Genomic DNA, 27,852 nt, shown 5'->3' with positions numbered 1-27,852 from the left:
ACCCCCCAGAATATCTAGCTAAATGGACCATGAAAGGAAAGTGTCTTTAGAATCTTGCCCTGAACTAATTGAGAAGCAAATGTAATCCTGCATTGCTGGCTAAAACAGGTAAGTGGAGCATGCTACCATGGCCTCTGAGTTGTGCAGAAGAGGGTCCCCGTTAGGTTAACCTAGGTGAAGTGTGCCCAAAATGGCCCAAGGGATACTGATGGTGATCATCAATCCCTTTATGCTGGTTTTAAACTCAGGCAGGAGAAAATTACAAATCTCCATGTGAGTTAGGCATTTTTGTTTCTCTATATCTGAATTCTGCCTGCAATGCCCTTTCCAGATATGGCTTACGTTTTCATCTCCATGATCTTTGTTGGGTGACTCCCAAAGGCATGGCCTAGTGACCCACAATGAGCTGTTGTCGTTCAGAACATGTCTGCACCCTTGCATCTCTTAGTAAGGACCAGAACCAAGGTAGATGGTGTGACCAAGGACAAAGACAGAGGCTCTGTGACTTCACAAGACAGAAAATGGAAACCAGGGGGAATTATCTTCTGTAGTGTAGGAAATCTTGCTGGAAAAGCTTAAGAGTCTAGGAGGCTCAAGAGAGAAATAGACCTGTGTATGTGGCAGACAAGTCCTTAGCAGCCACACTCAGGAAGTTCAGGTGGATGCTCACGAAACTGCTTTTTGAGGTGTTTGGGGTTGGGCCCAAATTGGAGTTGTATATGATATAGTCATTGGTGACTTTTCCTTAAGCTTTGGGCCAGAGAGAAGAATTTCTAAAGCTCCAGCTGGCTTGGCTTTTGTTGCCTTTTCTTCCTTCTTTCCTTCCTTCCTTCCTTCCTTCCTCCCTCCCTCCCTCCTCCCCTCCCATTTTTTATTTGTTTAATAGCATTTTGCCTGCATGTATGCCTCCACACCAGAAGAGGGCGCCAGATCTCACTATAGTTGGTTATGCGCTACCATGTAGTTGCTGGGAGGGAATTGAACTCAGTACCCCTGGAAGAGCAGCCAGTGCTCTTAGCCTCAGATGCATCTCTTTGGCCGCTTTGGGGCCTTTCCCACCCGACCTGATGACATCCCTCATTCTCTCGCCCTCAGGGAAGCATCTTGAAGTGGGGACATGGACATGATGCAGAGCAGCATCAGAGTGGGTGCATGGTTTCAGTGAAATCTTATCTCTCTGGTCTTTGTTTTCCTATTCCAATGGCCGATGCTGGACCAGGTCCTCTCTGGAGGCCTATCAGTTCTTACAAGCTTTTAAATCGGGAGGTAGCAGGAGCCAGATAGGCCTATTCTTCCATGTTGCCTAGCTGTCTGTCTTTGGGCAAGTTGTTTAAGTTCTCTGTGCCTCTTTCTCTCATCTGTGGAGCTAATGAGAGAACCCCCTCACATGGTAAGTGTATTCGATGAATTAACCGGAAAATATCAGTTATCAATCACTATTGCAGGACTCTGGGACACACTGGTCACAAAGGATTCGAGTCAGTAACAATATGAAAACTGAAAAATCAGACTTTGGGATGACTTGGTTTTGGCCTTGAGAATACAGTCCAAATGGCATAGAGAAAGAGTTAATATAGGATGTGCTCACAGGGAGCTGGAGGAGAAAGGATTGATTCTGGAGATGTAAAAAAACGTCTATTCTTCTACTTAGGAGCAATGGACCAACGAGATCCATTTTTAGAGGCCCCGTCACTCCGTCTGCCAGCTTTTCGGCTCATTTAATGGCTATATTTATTTTCGTCCACAGAGAACCCAGGTGTTTCCTACCTTGCACTTTTTAGTTAACTTTGACAAGTTAACTAGCAATTCTGTAAAAACCTGAAAGGCAGTGCTCACAAAGGCATTTTGATGTTGGCCTAAATCCTAGTTTCAGGTATATTCTTCCCAGTGTGTGTGTGTGTGTGTGGGGGTCTCTGAGCCACAAGTCACAGTCCTCAGCACTATGCATATGTCAGCACAGCTGGACAACTTGAATAGCAAGGGAACTGTGTCCCCAGTGTGCAGTTGTGACCTGCGGTGAGGCTAGAGATGTCTCTGTGTGCGTGCGCGCGCGCGCGCGCGCGCGTGTGTGTGTGTGTGTGTGTGTGTGTGTGTGTCTTTCTTTGTAACCTGGGCTGTCCTCCAATTCATGATCCTATCCCCTCTGTCTCCAGAGTGCAAGGGTTGTAGACATGTGCCACCAAACCTGGCCACTGTTGGTATTTCTAAAAGCCTTTGATTTTCTAAAGGTCTTTGATTTTTATGAACACGCAATGTGTTAATTAGGGGTGAGGAGCACCCAGACAAGAAATATAAGCTCATCTCCTGAGCAAAATGACCCATGTACAAATGGGAAGTCCTCAAAAAAAAAAAAAAGTGAGGCATTGCAGTAAGCTAAACAGATTCACAGTGAGCACTGTGTTCAAAGCCAAGGGCAAAAGGGAGTAAAATGCATTCTAGCCCAGATGTGGATGTCTAAGAGTCAACCGCATTCTCCATCAATGTGAGTGTTGCTCTGGTCTACATGAATCAAGTCTGTCCTAGACAGATCTCACGTCTTCTGTTCTATATTCCCCCCCCTCTCATAGCCTGTGAAGACCAGTAAACATCTCCTATGCTATAACATATTTGGGGTTCTACCATGCTGGCCTTTGTTCCTATACTTGGGTTCCCTTTCCTTCATGGCACTGACTTTTCTCCACCATCTGGGAAAATTCTCACATCACTGCTTATAAAAGTGCCTCCTGAGTACCTGGGCTGAATCCCTTTCCATTTCCCCAGAGCTCAGTTGTCCCTCAGAACCCATCAGAGACCAGCTTTATGAACTCCATCAGGTACCAAAGTTCCAGGACGCTCATATTCCTCATAAACAGCGTCTATAATTACTGGCAGGTAACCCAAGTTGCATCTCAAATACTCGCTACAATGTAAATATTTCTAATAGGGGCTGGAGAGATTGCTGAGTGGTTATCAGCACTTGCCAAGGATCCAGGTATAGTTCTCAGCATCCACAGGATGGTTCACAACCATCCACAGCTCCTGGAGATCTGACATCTTCCTCTGGCTTCCTTGAGCACCAGGCATGCACATAGTACACATCCATACATGCAGGCAAAAACATCCATGCACACAAAAGTCAACACATCTTTTAAAAAATGTACCTGTTATACCGAATTGCTGAGGGGATGATGGCAAGGATATTTATTTTTAAAGTGTCTTCCATCCATGGCTGGTTGCATCTGCAGATGTAGAGCTCACAACTCCACTCTTTATTCTCTGGGCTTCTCTTCATTGCTTATCTCCTTGTAAGTGTGGTCTGTGATCAAGAGGTCTCCAAGAGTCCAGGTGGAGCAGGCACTTAGAAATCCTCTGTTGACTGAATGAGTGGGTTGTCATGGCATCTGCAGCTTTGGGCTCCAGTGGACCTAATCTCAACAGTATTGCAGTCTCAGACTCTTTAACAGAGAGCCAGATGGGCCTTAAATTTCCAGATTTCGGCGTACATTAAAACAGCAATGCTGATCCTTAGAGGTCAAATTTCTCATTTTGGTCAAATCTTAGAGTAGCAATGAGTAGAGATGAGCATACAAGCAAGGACTTAGCGTGCAATTTTTAGGAGAAGTCCAAGGTTCTGGGTCATCTTTAACATTTATGGTCAGACGGCCCAGTCATAAAGATACCATTAAAATGAAGGATTTGAGTAGAAGGCAGACTTAGTGCTCATTTTCTCTAGAAAGTTGCTGAGTCAGGGACACCAGGAATCCTGGTTCAAAAAGATTTCCAGTAAGTCTCGCCACTCCATCAGGAAATTGTGCTGCATCTCACACAGGACTTGTTCAAATTGAAATAGTCTACCTTGAAAATACGTGTATAGCATCCTGGGAAGATTTTGTTTCTTTAGTGTCTGTATAGTGGCATTGCATCTTATGTGGGGAACATGTTGGGAAGACAGAATTGGCCTTGATGTCAGCTATGTTACACTTTAATGTCAGAGTACCCACTTTTACATAACTACAGAATCCTGAAGACAGTGCCCTATTGGTTCTTCTAGCCCTCCCTCGATTCAGACTTCTTAGTGACATTTAGTGTCTTTTCCTTTAAGGATGTCTTTGTAGTTGCCGTGACTAACTTGGCTTTCTGAGATGACCTCCTTAAGTTCTTAATGCACGCGGCAAAACAATGATCAGGACTGTGTTAGTCAGGGTTTCCATTGCCATGATGGACAGCACGACTGAAAGCTTTGGGCAGGAAAGGATCTACTTTGCTTACACAGGTTTCCTTGTCACAGATCGTCATCGAAGAAAGTCAGGAGGCAGGAACTGAAGTAGAGACACCCATCAGTTCTTTTAGAATATTTATCTGCTAATCTCTGATAATTGATTTATCATAATTGTATGCATATAAATTAAATGCATGGGCAACACCACTCCACTGCAGTAGAAGTAAAAATGAATTGCTAGGATTTGGTGGCTTGGAGGAGAATGGCCCTTATAGACTCATATATTTCAATGCTTAGTCACCAGGGAGTGCTACTGTTTGGGGAGCAATTAGGAAATGTGGCCTTGTTGGAGGAAGTGTGTCACTGGGAGTGGGCGTTGAGGTTTCAAAAGCCCATGTTAGGCCCAGTCTCTCTCTGTCTGTGTCTCTCTGTCTATGTCTCTGTCTGTCTGCCTGTCTGTCTTGCACATCAGGTTGTAAAGCTTTTAACTACTGCTCCAGTGCCAAGCCTGTTGCTTCCCACCATGATGATCATGAAGTAGCCCCTAAAACTGTAAGTAAGACCCCAATTAAACTTTCTTCTATAAGTAGCCTTGGTTGTGGTACCTCATCAAAGCAATAGAGCTGTAGGGTAACTTCAGTTTCCTAAGGCTTTACTGACCTGGGATACAAGTACAGTATTATTGAAAATGTCCTAACCCCCCCCCCCCCCCCAAGGCTCTCATTGCAGATTTCTACAATGTGCCTTTCCCACATTTCTGAGAGTCTGTATGCAGGATGGGCCTCTTAGATACTCATGTGCATATCTGCTTTGCCACTACATACTTATTCCTGCATAGAAGGTCTTCCTCTCCTATGCAAATTACTTTAAGTGAGTCCCTTCGACTTGTTCTCCTAAAAGTGTTTGACTGGTATTACCACCACCATAGTAGTAACAGTTATCAGAAACATGAATCTTGCTTATGTATTGCTTTGCCTCATATCTTTGGTGATTAACATTATGCAGAATAAGTACACAGAGAGAAGGCAAGGTATACAGATACAACTAAGGATCTCAGACTGTCAAAGTATTCAATTGTTCATATAGAAGAAGTAAAATCAATACCTGATTTCCCTTGTGTGTCCAGACTCATACTGAGGCCAGAGGAGGACACCAGGATACCTCTATCATACTTTACCTTGTGCCTCAGAGACATTTTTCAGCTAGGTTGGCAACCAGCAAGCCCTCACTATTCTCCTATTTCTGCATCCCTAAATGCTGGGGTTGCAGGCATGGGTAGGGCCGCCATGCACAGCTTTAATATTGATGCTGTGATCTATATTCAGGTCCTCCAGTTAATAATTATTTCTCTTCTTCTTCTTCTTCTTCTTCTTCTTCTTCTTCTTCTTCTTCTTCTTCTTCTTCTTCTTCTTCTTCTTCTTCTTCTTCCTCCTCCTCCTCCTCCTCCTCCTCCTCCTCCTCCTCCTCCTCCTCCTCCTCCTCCTCCTCTTTCTCTTCCCCCTCGTTTTCCTTCTCCTTCTTCTCCTCCTCCCCTTCCTTCTCCTTCTCCTACTCATTCTCTCCCTCCTTCTCCTCCCCCCAACCCCCAACCCTCGTCTCCTCTTTCTCCTCCCACCTGTGTCTGCAGTTTGGTGTGGCTTTTCTCTAGCACATATGCAGTAGAAAGTGTGAGAGGTTAGAAACATTGGCATATTACACACACACACACACACCCCCCCCCCCCGGCCAGCTGAGAACAGGTTTGGTGGCCAATTACTGGGATTTCTAGGTTCTTGTGGTCCAGAACAAGGAATTAGACAGATGTGTGGATGTAGCAGTAAGGATAGTTTATTAGATAAAAAGATATACTTTCTAAGGAGGAAGCAGGTGGATGGAAGCTTAGAAGCTCACGTAACTCAAATGGCCCTTAAAAAAAGATTTATTCATATTATGTGTATGAGTATACTGTAGCTGTCTTCAGATGCACCAGAAGAGGGCATCGGATCCCATTACAGATGGTTGTGAGCCACCATGTGGTTGCTGGGAATGGAACTCAGGACCTCTGGAAGAGCAGCCAGTGCTCTTAACTGATGAGTCATCTCTCAAGCTCCTTTTGTTTGTTTTGAGATAAGGTTTCACACTGTGGCCCAAGGTAGTCTTGAAGTCATAAAATTCCTTCTTGCCCAGTTTTCTCCCTCTGTGCTGGAATTACATAATGTGCTAGCACTCTCAGAGTAAGAAAGTGACAGGGTAGCTGTGTTTGGTGGCCCATGCTTTAATCCCAGAATTTGTCAGAAGGTGAGGAATCAGTTCAAGGCCATCTTTATCTACATAGTGAGTTTGTAGCCAGCTTGAGGTTCTAGTTCAGAAAAGCCAAAAAAAGACAGGTAACACTTTTGCCAGTAACAGGGCAAAAGTCTCCTTTTGAAATATTCCTTTGTTACAAATTAACGATTACTGCTACCCAGTTTGGAAAGCCAAGCTCAATGAGTCACATCCATAGCAGATTGAAAGGTGTTGTCAGGATCACTGCAAGCCCTGGCTAAAAATGACGGAAGAGTCTGCAGTTACAGCACTGGGTGAAGATGGTGGACTGAAAGGAGGAGGTGGTCACAGGTGTTATGGCGGTCACAGGAAGCATGGAGTACTGTGACTTTGATGGTTTATACCTGCTGCCATAACACCATGGTCAATTTTCTTTTGAAACAGCTTCCTGGGTGCCCTGGGAAGACCTGTTGGAAAGTTCTCAGACACATTGACCACATTAACTCGGCATACACTGGTTTGTATAAGGATCTCTGTGAGTCATTTAGTCTCCAAAGGAGCACGTAGGTCAGTTTGTAAAGATACCTGAGAGATCCCTTGGATTTCTTCTCAGTTCTTCTATGACACTCAAGAGCTTCACATTTAAATTTTATTTGAATTTGAAGTTACAGGGCAACAAATAATTAATGTGTAAAATTCCACTAAGGTATTAGGATGAACTGATAAGGTCTTTGAAATAACTAATTCAAGAAATAAAAGAAAAAAAGAACCTGGGGGGATGGCTCAGTAATTAAGAGTGCTTCCTGCTCTTCCTGAGGACCGGAGTTTGGTTCCCAGCACCCACCTCAGGCTCATAGCTGCCTGTAACTCTAGTTCTAGTGTCTTTGACACCCTCTTCTGGCTTCCCAGGGTACCCAGACACAGGTCCCATATACATACATAAAAGTAAGTATTTTTTAATAGAAGAAAGAGTGGTCCTTTAAAAACTGGGCATATGAGAATTTTAAAAACGAAACAAACAAACAAACAAAAAACCATGATACCCCCAATTAAGACTTTAGTAGACAGGCTAAACGGTGGAAGATAATGTAAACAGAGCATCCATGGCTGTGCTACTCAGCTTTCCATCACTGTAACAAACTACCCGAGGCAATCAACATGTAAAAGAGAAAGGCTAATTGTATTCCAGAAGTTCTAGTTCATGGCCGATCATCCATGCTGCTCAATACCTCTTTGTAGGCCAAGAAACAAAGAGAGAAAGAATGGGGTGTTCTGCCTACTGCTCTTTGAGGACATACTCCCCCAAACCTAAGGGCCTTCCCTGTAGATCCTGACAGTATCAACCTGGGCATCATGATTTTCACACATGGGTCTTTGGGGGACATTCAGATTCAAGCAATAGCAATAAATCAGTGACACTACCCATAGCCTGAACACTTCAGAGTATTTCTGTCACAGAATATCATACAGTAAAAGGGAAATGAACAAAAACACAAGTTACTGACCTGTACAGCCAAAATGACTGGCAAAGAAATCACTCGAGAGAAAGGGAGACGTAAAACAGACACGCTCTGCTCACCTACTTATGGGAAATTCAAGAATAAATATCGATTTGTGTGAAGAACCTCAAATGACACCGAGTTCTGAGGAGCAGGTGTGAACTGGGTGTGAGAAAATATTATGGAGTAACATAGATGTTTTGTAACTTGATTTGTATAATGCTCTCAAGGGAATATCATACATACTTATATACACACACAAACATACACATGATACATGTATGCATGTACACATACACACATATACAGTATACATACATGCACACACAGGCACATAATACATTCCTAAAACACTCAACATTTTATATGTATGTACAGTTTCATTGAGTGCACACTTAGGCTGCTTCTTCTGTTAGGAATAATAAATAACTTAAATAAAAATATATCAACGAGAACTCCCTGGCCATCTAGTTCCTGAGTCATCTTTCTTGTGTTGGAAGGAGGGCCCCCTGGGTTGTCAGTGACTTCCAAGTTGCTGGAAAGTCTGTTAAGGAGGGAGGAACCTGGACTGAAGATGTTCAGGAAGCTGCTGAGATTCTACCATAAGCTGCTGCTGTCCTTAGAGGTGAGGAAACTCAAGTCTCCTTTGAAGAGCCCTTACCCCAAGTGTGGAGGAAGTCAGCAGGGGCCACTCCACATTCCATGGTCTACCTTCACTGACCACTCCTCCAGGACCCTGGTTGTCCTCTCAGCCTCTCCTCCAAGTACAAATTAACCCACTGACATCATACACACACACTTAGGATGTGAAGCACAGGCCACCAGCCTTTGCCTCAATAGAGGTTGACATCTGGAGCAGATAACTTCTCAGTAACAAGGATCTTCAAAGAAAATGTGTGTGTGTGTGTGTGTGTGTGTGTGTGTGTGTGTGTGTGTGTGTGTGTGCGCGCACGCGCGCGAGTGCATATCCTGGCCCTTTCAGTTGTTGGAGACCAGCCCAAAAGTGTAGCTCTATTTAAAGCACTCTCAGTTAAACAGGGATATTTAATGCGCCTGGTGCTTTCAAATGGTTCACACTGTCAACATGAAGATGAAGGGCATTTATGCATACTCCGAATTCTTCATTATGTAAGCCCTGAAGTAGTTGTCATCTAAAATGGTCATGTCCTCAACGACTACATGGGCGACAAGAGAGACTGGAGCCCCTTTGTTAGCAGTGGTAGGAGCCTGGATCTAGTGTTTCCAGGTAAGAATGATCCAGAGAATTGAAAGCAGAGGCTCACATGGTTTTCACAAAGAAAGCAAGGTCACTTTATTTGGAGCAAAGAGATAGTATTTAAAGAAGGATGTACCATTCTCAGTCTTGATTGACAGTTGAACACAGGAGCGAGGATCCTCAAGGACTGCCATTATAGTTTGTGGTTTCTTTTGAAGGGTTTAAGAGAAGGAGGTGCTGGTTAATAGGGGGAATAGTTTAGAAGATTCTCTTATTTATGTTTTTATTGTATTTTATGTATGTGGGTGTTTTTCCTGCACATATGTCTGTACATTATGTGCATTCCTGGTGCCCATGGAGGCCAGAAAAGGGCATTGAATTCCCTGGAACTGGAGTTACAGATGTTGTGATTGCCATGTAGGTGCTGGGAACCGAGCTGTTATCTTCTGGAAGATCAAACTGCTCTGAACAGCCACGCCATCTCTCCAGCCCAATTAGTCTCTGTTTCGGTTGATAGGTTATATAATCATTTCTTGGTTGCCCATGTCCCTCCCCATAATGCATCTGGTTTTAGTCATATGTGTGACTAATTATTCATATGCATAAGATGGTAAATAGGGGGTTACCCTTTGAAAGTTATTGGAGGACACAATTTTGTCTTACTGAGCATGTACCCAAAATTAGTCCAGGCCAGATCAGCCCTCTCTTCATCATACCCACAGATATGTTGAGAAGACACCTGAATAGAAACTGTATCTTATGGAAGGGGATCAGAGATGGGAATACATGTAACCCAACGCAGATGGGGGCATCTAGAGGGTTCAGAGCTTACTAGGTTCACTGTTTGAAGAGGGGTGGGGTGTGTGCGTGCGCGTGCGTGCGTGCGCGTGCATAGTATGTATAGGTAATAGAACTTGGTTGCCAAGATCTTTAATATAAGAGGGGCTTCTGTGTGCATAACCCAAAACCAAATGGAGTCTCAAGCCACTAAACTGTCTCCCACACTTGTCTACCTCACCTTCTGTTGGACAGCATTCCTAGGGATGTTCATAGTTTTCTCATTTCTGAGCCAGGAAGACAGGAGACGTCTGAGACCTTTCCCCTGCCAGGGCCCCATCTCACAGCCCACAGAGTCAGCATGATCTGGGCCTAAGTTCCGCCCTCTAAAAAACTTCAGGTTTAAATAATTTTTCAGATCTGACAAAGTAGCTTCTTATTGTGAGGTTTCGTGACTGATGGAAAGAGAAGGAACCATTCTGAGACTCTGCCTTCCTGTTTGCTAGTGAGGAGGCTGTGGAATAGAAGATGAAAAGGCCAGGCTTGCCCTTTGGGTAAACACTGAAAACTCAGCTTAATTAGGAGTTAGGCCATAGCTGAAAGCTTTGTGAGATTTTTCCACTCGTTGTTCCATCTACCCATTCATCCACATTCAGTCTGTCTGTCCGTCCATCTGCCTGTCTGTCCATCTGTCTATCCATTTATCCATGTGTCTATTCATTCATTGATCTGCTCACTCATTCACCCATATCTAACCATGTGTCCATTCACTCATTGATCTACTTACATCTTTATCCATATCCATCCATCCATACTTCCACTCACCCACCTACCCAATCGATATTTATTGACCCCATGCCCTGAGCTAGATACTATTCTAGGATATGAGATATTCTGCTGATCATGGTGTGTTCTCATGAAGTCTACATTTTGTTTAGGGAGACAGACAGTAAATAAGGAAAAACAAGCAAATACTTTCTTATTGGGATGTGTGCTGGGAAGAAAAAGAAGCAGGGTGATATTCCAAAGACTGGGAGATGATTCCTGAGGGTCCCAGGTCTAGCACTTTTGGGCATTTTCTTCTTTTAGAGTGTATATCCTTGTTGGTCCTCTTTATGAGACTTCTGCTTTGCTTGGGTAAATAACAATGACAGGATAGGCTGTATCGTGCTTATTGAAATATAAATATGTTTGTGTACTGAATCTGCCTGGAGAGGTACACAGGAAGGGCCCAACAAGAGATGAGGAGAGAAGAAAGAAGGAGAAGAGAAGAGGGGGGAGGAGAGCGGGGAGGGAAGGGGAGGAGAGGAGGGAGAGGAGGGGAGGGGAGGGGAGAGGAGAGAAGAGGGGAGAGGCATGTGGGATTCTGGAAGAGGAGGTCAGAGGGAATTTATTTTACAGCCTTTTGGAATTCTAGTAATCATATGTAAATAAGTGAGTACTTATAACAACATGCACTTTGTTAAGAATTCGAACTCCTGATCCTCCTGCCTTTACCCCTCAAGTCCTGGGACTGCAGGCATGTGCCATCATACCCGGCTGCCAGTCCAAAGACATCTGCTGAAGAATACCCCCTTGTTAGAGGTCAGCGTTTTGTTCTCGTTAGCCCATTAGATGACTGGATGAGGTCTATCCACTTTATGGATAATCTATCTACTTTACATATAATCTACAGATTCAATGCAATTCTCACCAAAATTTACACTCCCAGAAACATCCAGACTAAATATCTGGACACCACAGACTAACCAAGCTGACATGTAAAACTGACTCCCCATGTCTTAGTCAGGGTTTGTATCACTGTCATACAGCACAGTGACCAAAGCAACTTGGAGGGGAGGGGAAAGGGTTTATTTCTCTTATGTTTCCACATCACAGCTCATCATTGAAGGGAGTAAAGGCAGAAACTCATGGCAGAACCTGGAGGCAGGAACTGATGCAAAGGGCCATGGAGGAGTGATGCTTACCAACATCCTTGTCAGAGCTCGTTCAGCCTGTTTTCTTATAGAACCCAGGACTACCAGCCCAGGGGTAGCGCTGCCGACAATGTACCAGGTCCTCTAACATCAATAAAGAGAATGCATTACAGCCTTGCTCACAGCCCAGTCTGGTGAAGGCTTGTGTCAAGTTGACATTAAACTAGACAGCATGATTCGCCCCTTGTCAACTTGACACACAAATATCTATTAAACTAGAATCTTTACTCTCTTATTTGTCCCCAAGACAGCATGTTAATACTAATTTCACAATATGAAACATTCTAACTTTTAAAAGTTTCATAGCCTTAAAGATCCAAACATGTTAAAAGTCTAAGCTCTTTAAAATATCCCAAATCTCTTCCAAAGCTCAAGCTTCTCTAAAATATCCAGAGTTCTTCTGAAATATTCTCTCACAGTAAAACAAAAAGTAAGTTAAAAACGATCTTATTCCAAGTGGTATGAGCCAGGACACAGTCACGATTAAATCAAAGAAACACCCAAAGTTCAGCAGTTGAAAGTCCCATGTCAGGCTTCTGGGATGCATTCTCTACTTCTAGGCTCCTCCAAAGGGTTTGGACAGCAATCCACAGCACAGGCAGCTTGTCTCCTAACGCAGGCTGGCTCCACGCCATAGCTGCTGTCCTATGGTACTGGCATCTCCAAAACACTGCAACTGAGCTGCACTTTCACCAATAGCCTCTTCTGGCTCTCTCTGATCTCTGAGTCTAACTCAGCGACATGATACCAAGCCTCAGCTCCTCCCATGACTTCCAATCTTAAGATTTTTTTCACTGCAACTGAGACTACAACTTCATCAATATTTTTCTTCCAGCCTCTCTTCGGGGACTCCAGTCCTGACACACAGTGCCAAACCTCAGCCTCTCTCCATGACACCCTCATGTCTTCAAAAACCAGTATCACCTGGATAACTGATACACATCATCAAGTTTGGCTGCCAGCATGAGGTGCAGCTGTAACCCACTCTGAGCCATAGCTTCTGTGTGCTTATCCTGAGGAGACCTTTCCAGAAGATTTTACTTCAGTGATACTGGGCTCTTCTTCATCACAGCCAACCCCTCAGCCCCAGCTGACCATAAGCAGAGATTCTTAAAGCTGTAAGTACCAATGGTGTCTTTAAATAACTCTCAAACTTCCCTCTAAAACTTCAAAAGCCAGTCCTCCATCATCTGCATTTCTTTCAATGTCCTTACCTTCCAAGCTCCCACAGAACAGTTCATTAAACTGTGAACACTCAAAAGATCTTTGCAGCCTAAGGTTCTGAAGGTCTTCCATGGTCCTCCCCAACACACATGGTCAGGTCTGTCACAACACCCTGTGACCTGGCACCAGCTCTATAAAACACAATGAGCAGAAGCAATTTGAGAGGGAAGGGTTTATTTCACTGCTCCTTCCATGGGACAGAGTATCACCAAAAGAAGTCAGCACGGGAACACAAAGCAGGAACCTGGAGGCAGAAACTGATGGAGAAGCCATAGAGGCATGCTCCTGTCTGATGCTGTGCTTGCCATAGTTTATTTAGCCTGCTTCTTTTTTTTTTTTTTTTTAATAACACCCAGGACCAACACGCAGGTCTGATGAAATTCCTCACAGTGAGCTGGACCTTTGCCTGTCAATCACGAGAAAGCACCACGGATCACAGGCTAGTCTGGTGGGGGCATTTTCTCAATTGAGGCTTCTTCTTCCCAAATGCCTCTAGCTTGTGTCCAGATGACATAAAACTAGCCGGGAAATCCTGACACTTCTGGAAAGAATTTCATAGAACAAGCACCTTCCTTTAATCTGATCTAGTGGTCTCCATTTGTTGTACTTAGTATCCATTATCTATTGATTCTTATATCACTACCAAATGAGCAAGAACTACCATTATCCTCATTTTATGTATGAGAGGGTAGGGGCTTAGGGTACAAGGAGGCTTGCCCGGGATTGCTATGTACCTAGGAATTCTCCATGTCCAAAACAGATGTTTTCCCTTATCGCTAGGTTAGCCAGGCTCCCCTGGGGAGCCTGAGTAGATACCAGTCCTCTACTTGGCTGTGCTTTCAGACAGGGTGAGCTCTGACTGCCTTCTCTGGTTCTTGTCTAAGAAGTGGGTAACCAGAGTCATAAACAAGAGAAAAGTGAGTGACTAACCTATATCTGTAAGATTCGTTATATGTAAGGATGCTACTTGTATATCTAAGGGAAAGGATGCTCTTTTCTTCCATCTTTGTATGTGTGTTTGCATGTTTTTGCACATGTGGTACATGTGGAAACCTGGTGTCATGAGTCATCAAATGTCTTTTTAGTTTATTCACTGAGGCAGGCTTTCTCTACCAAATCCCCCATATGGCTAGCCTTGCTCTGGGAACCCCGTCTCTGTCATCTGCTGGGATTACAGGCAGGCTGGCTCACCATGCCCAGATGACACTTATGTGGGTTCTGGGGACCTCCAGCTTGCAAAGCAAGCCCTTTAACCACCAAGCCACGTCTTCATCCCAGAAAAGAAGTTTTAAGTAAAATCATTTCTACTGACCCGAGACTTTGTTCAAGATGGTCTTGTTCATTGTGAACAATACAGGAAAGCGATGTAGTTGTAGAAGGAAATTCAAGGGATGGCACTTCTCCATAGGAGACTGTGTTCAGTGGTATTCCTTAAAGGAAACGACATGTTCCTTAATTCTAGGCATGTACCCTGCTGGACTTGAGCATCTCTGGAGTTAGGATGTGTTTTACGATTGATGGTGCATGAGGTGGTTTGAATGAGAATCTTCATATATGCTCAGATGGTTGATGACTCTGTTTGGAAAGGTTATGAGGTGTGGCTTTGCTAGAGAGACTATGCCACTAGGGTGGCTTGAAGTTTCAAAGCCACATACCACTTCCAGTTTACTCTCCCTGCTTCCTGTTCCAGATGTGAGCCCTCAGCTGTTTCTGACGCCAGGCCTGCTTGCTGCCGTACTTCCCCGCCATGATAATGATGAACTCCGCCCTCTGGAACCTTAAGCTGGAACAAAGTATTCCTTTTATAAGTTGCCTTGGTCACGGTGTTTTATCACAGCAACAGAAAAGTAGCTAATATAGCCCCTTAACAGGGTATTCTAGCAAACTAGGTATTTTCCCCCTGAGACATCTTTAAAGTCTCAAATTTGATGTAATAGTTGAGTCATGTAAAATCTGGACCACATTGGTGTTGCTTAGGATAAGCCTTTATGAGGAAAGCAAGCCTCGGTTCACAATTTTTCCAGTGGTGGTGGTGATTAAACGCCAGATCCTGCACATGATAGGCAAGTATTCTACACCAGAGCTGCACCCCATGACTTTGGATTCATTTTTCACATTTAAGAATTATTGTTCAGTGAGGTGGTAGCACACACCTTTAATCTCAGCAATAGGGAGGCAGAGACAGGTGGCTCTCTGTGAGACACCAGCCTGGTCTACAGTGATAGTTCCAGGACAGCCAGGGCTACACAAAAGAAACTCTGTTTCAAAATAAAATATATTGTGTAGCAAAATTAACTTGTGCGTGCATGCTTTCGTGTTTGCGTGCCAGCGTGTGTGTGTGTGTGTGTGTGTGTGTGTGTGTGTGTGTGTGCATGTGAACTTCAATGGAGTGTAAGGATTTGCATAATCAACTCCACTACCCTAAATCTTTCTTAGGCTCCTCCGGCATAGTCTCCCCCTCTCCTCCATGCCCCCAGCCTCTGGCACTCTCCGAGACTTTTCCACTGTTTTGGATGACGTCATCACTTAAGCAGGGTCCTACAGATTGTGACTTTTGAAGGTTGACTTTTTCACTCAGTGTGTCACCTTTGGGAATCACTCAGGCTTCTGCCATGTGCCAGTAGCAAGTTCCTTTTCGTTGCTGGGCAGCACACCATTGTGCCAATAAACTACGATTCAATCATTTACCTGTCAGGGAAGTTTGGACTGGTAATTCTAACTCACACTGCCGTTAAACGTCTGTGTACAGGCTTTAGAAACCTGAGGTTTTATTCTTTAGAGTAAGAATCCCGTGTGAGAGCTTGCCAGACCACATGGTATAGGCATGGTTCTCCTTTCCCTGAAGTTGGTGAGCCGTTTTCCAGAACAATGATCAGTTTGTTTCCTGTCGTTAACATCTGAGAGTCACAGTTGCTTGAGTCCCCGCCAGCACTTGGTTTTCACAGCATTGTTTACTCTAGACATTCTTGTAGATGTGTGACACATTTATTATAACTTCCATTTTCATTTCTGTAGTAACCAATGACTACGAGCAAGTTTCTTTGTCATTTGCTTCTGTTTGTACTCTGAAAAAGAAATAGCTGTTGGGTCCAGTTAAATTGGCTTAATTTTCCTTACTATTGAGTTGTTAAAACTTTTTAAAGATGTATTTTTACTTCTAACTCTCTCTCTCTCTCTTTCTCTGTACGTGTCTCTCTCTGTGTGTGTATGCCTGTTGTGTGTGTGTGTCTGTGTGTGTGTGTGTGTGTCTGTGTGTTTATGCATGGGAGTGCTGTTGCCTCTGGGAGGCCAGAGGATCCACATTAGGTAGCTTATAGCAACCTGAATGTAACTCCAGCTCCAGCAATCAAATGCAGGTCCTGTGGAAAAGCAGTGCTCTGAACCTCTTAGCCATATCTCTAGCCCATCACTGAGCTCTGAGGGCTCCTTATTGTTCTGCTGCTTTGTGAGATGTGTGATTTATAAATACTTCTGCTCAGCCTAATTAATTATCATTTTATTTCCTTGAAATGCCATTCCGAGAGCAAATGTTTTGGGTTTTGATAAACTCTGATTTATCCTAAAATGAATAAATAAAACAAGACAACAAAAGCATGTATATAGCTCTTTTCTTTGTGTGTGTCTGATCAGGAGGTGCCACCAATTTTCTCCTGTGTTTTCTCCAAACTCAACATTTTATAGTTTTTACACATCCTATAATCTTTGTGCTTTCTGGTTTTCTGTCAACTTGATGCAAACTAGAGTCATCTGGGGACAGGGAGTCTGGGTTGAGGAAATGACCCCACCAGATTGGGCTGTGGACGAGCCTGGGAACATTTTCTTGACTGGCAATTGACGTGAGAGGACCCAGATCTCCCACCAGACCTAAGCTGGTGGTCCTGAGTTGTATAAGAAACCAAACTAGAGTAAGCCGGGAGGAGCAAGCCAGTAAGCAGCATGACACCATGGCTTCTGCAGCAGCTCCTGCCTCCAGCTTCTGCCCTGACTTACTTAGACGATGGACTATTAGCTGAATAAATGTGTTTCCCCCCTAAGTTGCTTTTGGTAATGGTGCTTGTTACAACAACACAAAGCTAACTAAGACAAATCCCCTTAGACTAATGCTGTATGATGTAATTTTAGACAGGTTCTTCCCCAGCCTCTCCCCTACCCATGTTGAGCTCAAATATTTTGGCAGTTTTTTGATAGAGACCACCCTTTCTCCATTGCCTCTTTCTCAAAGTGAATTATCCACTGTATGGAGTCCATTTTTAGACTCTGTCTTCTGTTTTATCCTCGTGTCTCCTTTTCACTAAGGTTGCACTGTCTTACTGACAATAAGTGGTTCACTTTGTTTTTTAAACAGATACTATTTGAGAAATGACATCTAGCATATTCACACAATGCAAAGTGTAGATATGGCCTGGGTCTGCACAGTAATGAATGAGAATCAAAGGTCTAAGGACCCTCTGAGAGTCGAGAGCCAATACCTCTGAGACCTGAGAGTCAGGGAAGCAGGCAAGGGTATAGCTGGGGTTGGGTGGATGTCACTCATGCTTTGAGTTAGTGACACGTTGTCATTTTATACTTTGTTTTACTTTCAAATTTGTTTAACAGCAAATTTCATTTTCTAAAAGCAACTAATGGAAACTGGTGGAACATGATCTGTGCACTTTTCCACATGTGTGCAAACATTTACCAAAAACCGTAGCTAGCTTTAGGGGCTGGGACTGTGAGATTAAAGAATGGCCCATATCCCTTTCAACTTGAAACTTTGTTATTTCCCTTCATTTTGATGTGTATCTTTAAACACTTTTTTAAGGATTTTTCTTTTAGCATGTCAGCTAATCCAGAAGAAAGAGGTAGATGGGTTTGTGTGCACACAAGGAAGATGATGATAAAAAGTGTTCTTAAGACAAACAAACAGGTTGTGAAGCAGTCTGCTGTAGTATGAAGCTTAGAAAAAAGAACGGGAAACCAACCGATGGTTGGGATCTCCTCTTTAATATTGTTTGCTTTATGGGACCTTTAATAATAATCAAAGTAGCCCATTCCCATAATCCCAGCATCTGTGGCAAAGATAAGAAGATCATGAGTTCCAGGCCAGCCTGGGCTACATAGTGAGATAGTTTCAAACAAAACAATACACTCCTGAAGCTAAGACGAAAACAAACTGCACGACTTTGATAATTAAAAGGAGCAAAAGAGACATTGGATGTTGATTATAACATAACAGTAAAATTAAGATGGTCTCGCGGAGATGTGAAGGCAGCCATGCTCTTTGGGATGCCTCTGAGATCACTGGTGCTCCCTCCCTCCCTCCCTCCCTCCCTCCCTCCCTCCATCCCTCCTTCCCTCCCTCCCTCCATTCCTCCCTTCCCCCTCCCCCTCCCTCCCCCAGTGCTATTTAGAATGAAATGGCTATGTAATTCAGGAAATTAGGGAAGTTTCAAGTTTTGGCTCATGTCTTTCTCTTTTCCTTTAGGCCTTTCTGATAACCCACTGGGACTCATTCCCTGCAGAATCTGATTTAACAAGATAGCAGGGCCAGGGGTGGAAATCAGCGGGACACTGAGGGCAAGGGAGCCTGGGGCCATCATTGGTCTATTTGCTTAGAGCACTTCCTTCCCATCCTTATCTGCAGAGCTCCTGGGAGGTGCATTCAGGAGAGGCTTCCAGTTTACAGGATGGTAAAGGAATGACAGATAAGAAGGCCTGGAGGCTGAGCCCTTACCCTTTGAGAGCCCTGTATCACCGTCTGCACAAAACATTCCATTTGTCCTCCAAACAATGCGAGAAATAAGTGCTAGCGTTGTTCCCACCCCTATCAACATTCCCTCCCTTTCGGAGACATAGCTCTTTGCAGTTCTGACCACTACCACCTAGACCTTAGAAGCTGAAGGCAAAAACCAGAGACTTCGGACTCAAGAGGATTTTTTTAAAAATTATTTTTGTATTTTATTTTATGCATTTGATTGTTTCCCCAGCGTGTGTGTATGTGTGTATGTGTGTGTTTGTGACTGTCTGCACCATGTGTGAGCCTGCTGCACACAGAAGCCAGAGAGAGGGTTGGATCCCTTAGGAGTAGAGTTATAGACACTTATGAGCTAACATGTGGGTACTGGAATTGAACCTAGGTCCTCTGGAAGAACAGGTCTTAGCCTCTGATTCATTGCTGTTGCCTTTGTGATGACTCTTAGCTTCTCTTAGATTCCAGCCCATCAAAGGGCTCCAAGGTCGTCTGTTCCCTTAGTGTTTATGGAGGTGCACCTGCTGTAGGCTGGGACTGTGAGCTCGGAAGCTTATCTGTAAGCCATAAGGAGAGCTGTTGGCATCTTTCATTTTGTAAATGTTAATAAAATAGTTGGTAAGCATAAAAGTATAAGCCATACACACAAATGGTTTAAAAGCATGGGTAAACTTCACTCACGAACCCATTGCTAAGCTTAAGAAATACCAACCTTGCCAGCATCTCTGAAACCACCATACCTCTCCTAGGTCAGATGTCCACCCTGATCCATCCTGATTGCTATGTACCCTACACCTGCTTTTCCTTAGGGCTTCACCCTGCGCAGGGTTCTGCTTAAATAGTACATTCATTCAACTTGCTTATCTCTGAATATTATTATTATTATTATTATTATTATTATTATTATTGTCATTTTTTTGAGACGGAGTTTCTTTGTGTAGCCTCATCTGTCCTGGAACTTACTCTGAAGACCAGGCTGGCCTCAAACTCATAGAGGTTCACCTGCCTCTGCCTCCTGAGTACTGGGATTAAAGGCGTGTACCACCACTGCCTGGTATACTTCTGAATTTTAAATACTCAAAATTTGTCCTATTTAAATTTGAAAATTTTAATTTAGGGCCATCTATACAAGTTTATGGCCATTAACTTGTCCTATATTTAAACTAGACATGATCGTCTGTTTTCTTTTGTTGTTATTGCTTTTTTTTTTTTTTTTTTTTTTTGAGATAGGGTCTCACTGTGTAGCCTTGGCTGTGCTGAAACTCACCCTGTAGACCAGGCTGCCCTCGAACTCATGGAGATCTGCTCGTGTCTGTTTCCCAAGTGCTGGGATTAAGAGCGAGCGCCACCATCTCCCAGCACCATCTTCCGTCTTCACTGAATTATCTTTTCTCATCTTGCAGTCTAACACCTTGCTCCACAGGTGATTATACAAACTCGGGTTGAGATCACCTCAGCTTCAGAAGTTAATCCTTCATCAACAACCATGCTTCACTATGCAGAACAAAAGCATTACCCGAGGATGATGAGGGGAGCAGAGAACACTGACAGCTGGCTTCCGGTTCAGTTCCCTTCAGCATCTCTCTCACACACGCCTCGTGATGCCTCACTGCCATTTGTAACCTCATCTCTTCCTTACTGTTACTTCTAACTAGTTGTCAAGTCTTGCTAGTTACAGATACCCCGCACCACACCGATCTGTCTGTCCTGAATGCTGCCCCCTCCCCCCGCCCGCGCCCTCCCCCCCCCCCTCCCGCGTCCCCGGCTGTCATTATCAATCATCTGGATTCATCTCCTGATTCATTTCCACCCGCTGCCATTCTGATTGGCTCTTACATAAAATCCACATGAATGTTTCAGAAGCATATCTCTGCCCCTCCCTGTTTTGTCTTCTCACCCACACCCTTCTCTTGGAAACTTCATATACAGTTGGAAGAAGCCAGAGTAAACTGAATCAGGGGTAGACCCAGATGTTTGTAAGAAGGGGGCATCTGAGAGCTGAGCAGGCTTGCTCTGAAGAGTCGAGCTGTGGCTTTCAGCAGTTTAGTACCAGACCTCGCTAGGCCAGGCAAGGCTGTGTGCAAGCCAGAGCAAGTGCCGTGAAAGCAGTGGTATGACTGGGGTATAAAATGCGCCTCACAGGCTCATGTGTTTGAAGGCTTGATCCCAGGTGGTTGTGCTATTTTCAGAGAGTATAAAAACTTGAGAAGACGGGGCCCAGTTGGAAGAAGTAGGCCACTAGGGATGGCCGTTTCAAAGTAGTGGATGGTCGCTGATACCCCATCCCACCCACTCTCAATTGAAATGACATGACTTAACCCTTCCCCGCCACACAGTCCTACCACCACAGTGTCCTGAATTTTCTGAAACCATGTGACAAAATAAATCTCTTAAAACACAGAGGAAGGCGGTTACCAAGAGACTACAGGGACTGTGTGAGAGAGCAAGAACGGGAAGCACCCTGGAAAGATTCCCCTCCAAGAATCCAGTGCTTTGTGTATCTTTCTTTTTCAGTAAATTTCCATTTTTTCCCATGAGTGAGTTTGAGCCAATTTTCTGCTATTATACCCCAGTATCTTTATTGACCCACCTTTGATGGTGCTGCCATCCAAAACATCTTTAGTCTTAGTTGGAGTTTCCTTGAAGGCAGAGCTTGGGACAAGGACCAGAAGTGGTGGCTATCAGGATGGTGGCCTGAAGCAAGCAGGCACCTGAGAGTGAGAGAGAAGTAAGAAAAGAAGCCAATCAGGAGCGCTATTAAACCGTGCTCAAACCTGTTGCAGACTCCATGAGAAACTATAGAGTAAGCCTCTGAGGTGTAAAAGGTTGGGGCCCTGCCCACAGATTCCTGGCTTGTCTCCCAGGGACATGAATACTTAGAGTTTTGGACCATACCTGCAATGGCAGAAAGAACTTCCTTGTTCTAGAGAGAGTCCCAGGCAGTAAAGTGGGTACTGGCAAGGTGAGAGGGAATGCAGTTGGCATGTGTGAGAGCCTCAACTGCATCAAACGTTCCCCTTTATCTGGAGAGATGGCTGCTCTTCCAGAGGTCCCTGGTACATTCCCAGCACCCAGATGGCAGCTCAAAATTGTCTATAACTCCAGTTCCAGGAGCTCCAATGTCCCTTCTGGTCTCTGTGGACACTAAGCACGCTCATGGTGCACAGACATATATGCAGGTAAAACACCCCAACACATAAAATAAAATAGTTTTTAAAAGTAAAAAGATAACTTTTAGAAAGGCCTCCTTTATGTCTATAGATCACTGGCTAGTCAAAGAGACTCTCAGCCATAGCTTCCTAAGGGACATTCCTTACCTTTGCACCCCATGGCTTCCCAAGTACTATTGTAGACACACTGGGAAAAGGATGGCTGGCCTGATACTGCAACTAGAAGTCTCAACCACTTCTAGCATATATTATTGCTCTTGGAACTTGAATGATCCATCTGGTCATCTCCATTCAGCAGGCTTTTCAATTGATCAGCTACACAACTTTGCCTAAGCTACCTACCCTCCTTGATGATATATATGTACATACACATAGTGTGTGTATGTGTGTTTCTTGTAACAATAGAACCAATAGGTGATTTGGAGACTTGAGAACGTTGCATGAGGTGATGAAGATTCAAGTCGGGCAGGAAATGAATCTTTAATCTTTCCTATGTGCTCGTTCTTTGGCTCCTCTAGGGAACAACACATGTATAAAAAAGAATTGCTGTGTCTGGAAGGCGAAAGCTATCCATTTCTTTAGGAAAGCATCGTAGTTATAGGGCATGTGTCTTCAAAGCATAAGAGGGTGGGGCACTGCCTGCCAATCTGCCCCCCTGTTGGCAGAGGGATTCCTCCAGGCACGTAGCCTCTCTTGCAATTCTGGCTGCAAAGGCTGAAGAGATACAACAACGGTGTGAGGCTGGCGAAGTGAGTTTGAATGCTCTTGGCATGCATGCGAGCCATCTGCCATTGCTGAAGCTGAGAGTGTGGCTAGTGTAGGAGATGGCTTGCTCTGGGGGAAGGATGCTACACTGCTCTGTTCCTGTTTAGACAGTGCTGTCCCGTAACTCCTGGCCTACAGATGGCATGTGGACCAGGCTTAAGCCATTAGCCATCAGATGGCTGACCAACCCTACTTCTAAGCAGATAGGACATAATAGCCCTGGTGCCACTGCTGTCCTCTTATCCCAACAACGGGACGAGGGTGGCAATGAAGCATGCCACCTGGGTGATAGTGGGGTAGAGGGATATTTGATACACTAAATCTAAATGCTTAAAATAAAACTTTCCTAAAAAAATATTTATTTATTTTATGTACATGAGTAAATTGTAGCTGTCTTCAGACACACCAGAAGAGGGTATCAGATCCCGTTACAGATGGTTGTGAGCCACCATGTAGTTTCTAGGAATTGAACTTAGGACCTCTGGAACAACAGCCAGTGCTCTTAAACACTGAGCCATCTCTCCAGCCCCAAAACAAAACTTTTGAGTTACTTGAGGAAATAAATGTCTAGGTTGGGTTCTTGCTGCCTGTCATGTCCCTCCCTCTGCCCAAGTCACAATTGACTTCCTAAGCATTCACACAGTTGTCTCAGCATGCAGAATGACAGTGACTGCAAGAAGCCATGGACAACCAGGATGGCCCAAGGTCTACTCAGATTGGCTCATGGTATATCTTCAACAACCTTTGATTCACTCCTGTGAGAGATCCTGAGTTAAAGACCATCTTGACTGTAGTCCCAGGCAGAGCTGGCAGTGGGCAGCCTTGACTGGGCATTATACACTTTGCTGGTGCTGACGTCCTGGGAGCCCCTCCTCCTATGCAGATCTGGCTCACCATGCTGTGGGGACAGAGAGGAGACTGCTGGTGCTCTGCTCACTCTCCCCTTCTGGGACCCTAGCCCATGGAATGGTGCTACTCATATTCAGGGTGGGTCTTCCCTAGAGTCTCTAGAGACATCCTCATAGACATTGCCAGAGGTCTGTTTCTGAGGCAATGAGGTAACCTAGGAAATTATAAGGCAGAAACTAGTCAAGCAGTGTGGCTAGAGTTAACAGAAACCGGCAAGGGGCTATGAAACACCCTTGGGGTTAACAACAGCAAGACCCGTTAACCTCCCTGAACTCCAGGGATGAGGGGAGGAGTTGTCTAGCCATAGTATAGCCTAAGGGTACATCTGCTGCCCACCTGTCCAGGCAACCACAGCAACCCGATGGAAGTCTGAGGAAGTTAAGAGCCCTGGCCTCATTTTCTCCTGCCAGGCAATCTCCAGAGGCAGAGCCCCATCAATAGTCAATAGCCAGGGGAGCCCACTGCTGCCATCTCCTGGGGACACTGAGATGCAGCCAACAAAGGATCTGGTAAGGCAAATAGCGACTGTTTGAGCCTGGCCATCGTGAATTTGTGAGGTCCCCTCACAGCCCTGTCCTGGAGCAGGAACCTGGGGGTTTAGGTGGTGCCTCAGTGAGGGTTCTAATCTTCCCAGGGAAGGGCACATGTGCTAAAAATGGTTGGGAATTGTGATAGATTTATCTGTTTCTTTATGCTTTTCTACTTAGTCCACTTTAAAAGATTTTTTTTCTTTTCAATTTTGGGGCAGGAAGCAAAGACAAGAAACTAATCACCTTTGTCTTTCACAGCATGGAGCTGAGAGGTGTTTTAATCTCTTCTGCGTCTTAGAATAACCAGTCTGGGATCTGGGACAGCTACTGCTACCTAGGTCCTTTATACCATCCAGTCACTCTGTGTCCTCGGGGTTAAGTCACTCCAGGCCACCCTCGTTTTCCCCTGAGCAGCACAGCAGCAGCAGCAGCAGCAGGCAGCAGAGCATGGACACCCTCACTTTTCCCATCTGTGACACGGAATGCAAGTCTTTCCAGGGAGCCTAGCAGAGAGGAGACCTTCATGGGATCCTTCTTACGATTGTACAAGACATTGTGAATACGGTGCATGGACTCTTGCTGCTTTGTGGAATTTCTAGGAAGGTGTTGGCAAAATGTGTTTGGAGCAACAGTGCCACTTGGTGGTCACCACTCTTATTGCATAGCATATCTGTTTCCACCCCCCCCTCTTTGTTTCTACCTTGTTAACATTTCATTTATTTGTTTCATTCTGTGTATCAATATAAAGGTTGGAGACTTTCATTTACTATGCTAGTGAGATGCCCCACCATGGCAGGGTGGCAGAGTGACATCCCAGAGCCACACGTTGCATCCTGAGGGAGACGGCAAATTTGACTTATGGGTTGCTTGGGATATCCACCTATCATTTCTATTAGGTCCACCCCCCCCCCCAAGGCTCTGGGATCCCTCAATTTAAGAAAACCCTTGGCCAGCTAGCAGGGGATGGTAGAGCAAACTCACATACACAGAAGGGTCCTTTTTCCTTAGAGCTGATCTCCCTGGCTTGTTTTAGTGGAATCCTAGTGGCCTTTCCCTACTCCAGAGTCCTTGCTTTGCCAGAATGCAACCCTCAGTGACCACATGCATGCTTCTAGTGACAGCCTTTCCTTCCTCAGTCACCCAAAGGCTGGGCCTTTGTCCCCATTACAGCAGGTCCTAGTTGACTCCTCACTCAGGCTTGCAAGATAACAAAAGCAGGACAGACACCTGGCATCTATGCCTTGCTTTCACATCCATCTCCTTTGTTTGAAAACTTCGGGTCAGACTTCGGGTTAACTCAGTGTGCAGGCATGTCAGTCCCTCAAGGAATGTCCATATAAAAACTGGTGACACCTAACCAGTCTCACCCCTCTTCAAGACAGAAGGCACAGATGTTAGTTTACCCAGCAGTCAGCTCTCATAATGTCCTATTCCAGACCCTAAATGGTATTCACAGGTCTCTCTCAACATTGGCCAAACTTGCAAGTCACCATGGATCACAGGAAGAGTAGAGCCTTATGGGTAAGACACCTTATCATGAGATTACCCTCAAGCAGGAACTTTATGGGAGCTGGCATGTCCCCTTAAGCAAGAAAGGCTTCTTTCACCCGCCCCCCCCCCCAGAAACAGAACAGATACAATGATCAACCAGACACACCTAGCCAGGACTCTTTAGTTATGCAAACCTCTGCCCTTCTGCTTCACTCACCCTCAGTTTAAATCTAAAGCGCACATCGATATCCTAAAGCTAGATGGATGTGGGTTTACCAACCATTGTTCTGTTCTTCATACCACAACCACCTTGTAGTACCTCCTTTCTCCGTCCTTCACTGCTCCTCACTTTGATTCGATTTGATCAGGTGACAGCATCGTCTGTTGGGACTCTCTTGCCATAATAACACACTGTTGGCCTGGAGTTTACAAAGCAGAGCCTGTAAGGGAACAGGTAGGGACTCTGGCCAAGCTCTGAATAGGCCCCGAGGCTCTGTCTCTGTCTCTGTCTCTGTCTCTGTCTCTGTCTCTATCTCTGTCTCTGATCCTCCCTGTCCTCATGCTGCCACACTCATATTCTGACTGCCACTGCTGTGGCCTCTCCCCAACCTCCCACAGTGCTTTTGACAATCAAACCCACAAAAATAAAGTTAACTTGCTGATACGTTCCTAAATTCAAACCCCACATTATCCCTTCTGTGAGGCTGGAGGACTTGACCATCCCAGGTTTTGGGACTCCTGGGTGATCACAAAAGGTTAGATAGCTTATTGCTTTTTAAAGACCTATTTTAATTTTATTTTATTATGTGGCTATTCCTGTCTGCATGTTGGTATGTGTATGTGAGTGCAGGTGCCTGTAGAGCCAGAGGAGTCAGACCCTACAGAGCTGGAGTTACAGGCTCTTGTGAGCTGCCCAGCATGAGTCCTGGGAATCAAGTCCTTTGCAAGAGTGGTAAGCATTCTTGACTCTCTCTCTCTATCCCACATTTTTTACTTTTTAAAAGATTTATTTTATTTTCTGTGTATGAGTGAGTCTTAGTCAGGGTTTCTATTCCTGGACAAAACATCATGACCAAGAAGCGAGTTGGGGAGGAAAGGGTTTCTTTCGGCTTACACTTCCATACTGCTGTTCATCACCAAGGAAGTCAGGACTAGAACTCAAGCAGGTCAGGAAGCAGGAGATGATGCAGAGGCCATGGAGGGATGTTCTTTACTGGCTTGCTTCCCCTGGCTTGCTCAGCTTGCTTTCTTATAGAACCCAAGACTACCAGCCCAGAGATGGTCCCACCCACAAGGGGCCCTCCCCCCTTGATCACTAATTGAGAAAATGCCCCACAGCTGGATCTCACGGAGGCATTTCCCCAACTGAAGCTCCTTTCTCTGTGATAACTCCAGCCAGTGTCAAGTTGACATACAAAACCAGCCAGTACAGGGTGTTTTGCCTGTGTACATGTATGTATACTTTCTGGTGCCTGTAGAAGACCAATGAGTTTATTGGGTCCCCTGGAACTGGAGTTGTGGATGGTTGTGAGTGTTGGGAATTGAACTCCAGTCCTCTGGAAGAACAGCCAGTGCTCTTAGTCCCTGAGCCATCTCCTTAGCCCTTGATTTTACTTTTCAGTGACAATTTACATACATGTATGTATACAGATGTCTATATGCTAATTTTGTAAGTGACAGGTTTGGGAATATAGCATCGTGGTCTTTTATCTATAAACATTAGAAAGCTTGAATCTGTGGTTACAATATTAGTACAAAACCATGTGCCCATATTTCCCAAGAGTCTAAGAATCATTTACCGTCTCTATAAGCAAAGCGAGGGTGATACTTTAGAAGATGCCTAGGATTGAGGATCTTAGCAGCCACAGAGGATCGAAGAAACTGGCCGTTTGTGCCTGCATCCCAACTGGGGAAGGGCTGAACTGTGCTTCCAATGAAGGGTGTTGTTAGTTAATCTTAATAAGAAGTACATTATAATTAGCATTATGTATAACATAAACATATTATTATATATGTGTTCACAATATATGTACATATATGTGTAATGCGTATATATAATATATTATATCATATAATATACCATATTGAATACTAACATCAATAATTATATTAACATTAATCATTA

General features: G+C 44.5%; 1 long non-coding RNA gene across 3 annotated transcripts; it reads left to right on the top strand.

The window, feature by feature from the left end:
* Positions 1-33: 33 nt before the first annotated feature.
* Gm40032 lies at positions 34-26,671 on the top strand. 3 transcript variants are annotated; one of them, XR_879959.2, is made up of 3 exons: positions 34-108; positions 12,746-13,028; positions 26,578-26,671. It is a non-coding gene; the product is annotated as a predicted gene, 40032 (long non-coding RNA). The 3 variants fall into 3 exon arrangements; XR_879956.2 differs by lacking the exon at positions 26,578-26,671 and adding an exon at positions 14,825-15,260; XR_879957.1 differs by lacking the exons at positions 34-108; positions 26,578-26,671 and adding exons at positions 9,124-9,187; positions 14,825-15,260.
* Positions 26,672-27,852: the final 1,181 nt, after the last annotated feature.

Source organism: Mus musculus, chromosome 11 (assembly GCF_000001635.26).
Source record: "Mus musculus strain C57BL/6J chromosome 11, GRCm38.p6 C57BL/6J".
In the NCBI taxonomy this organism is placed as follows: domain Eukaryota; kingdom Metazoa; phylum Chordata; class Mammalia; order Rodentia; family Muridae; genus Mus; species Mus musculus.
Note: the sequence above shows the minus strand (reverse complement) of the source record. Positions and strands in the feature narration are given on the sequence as shown.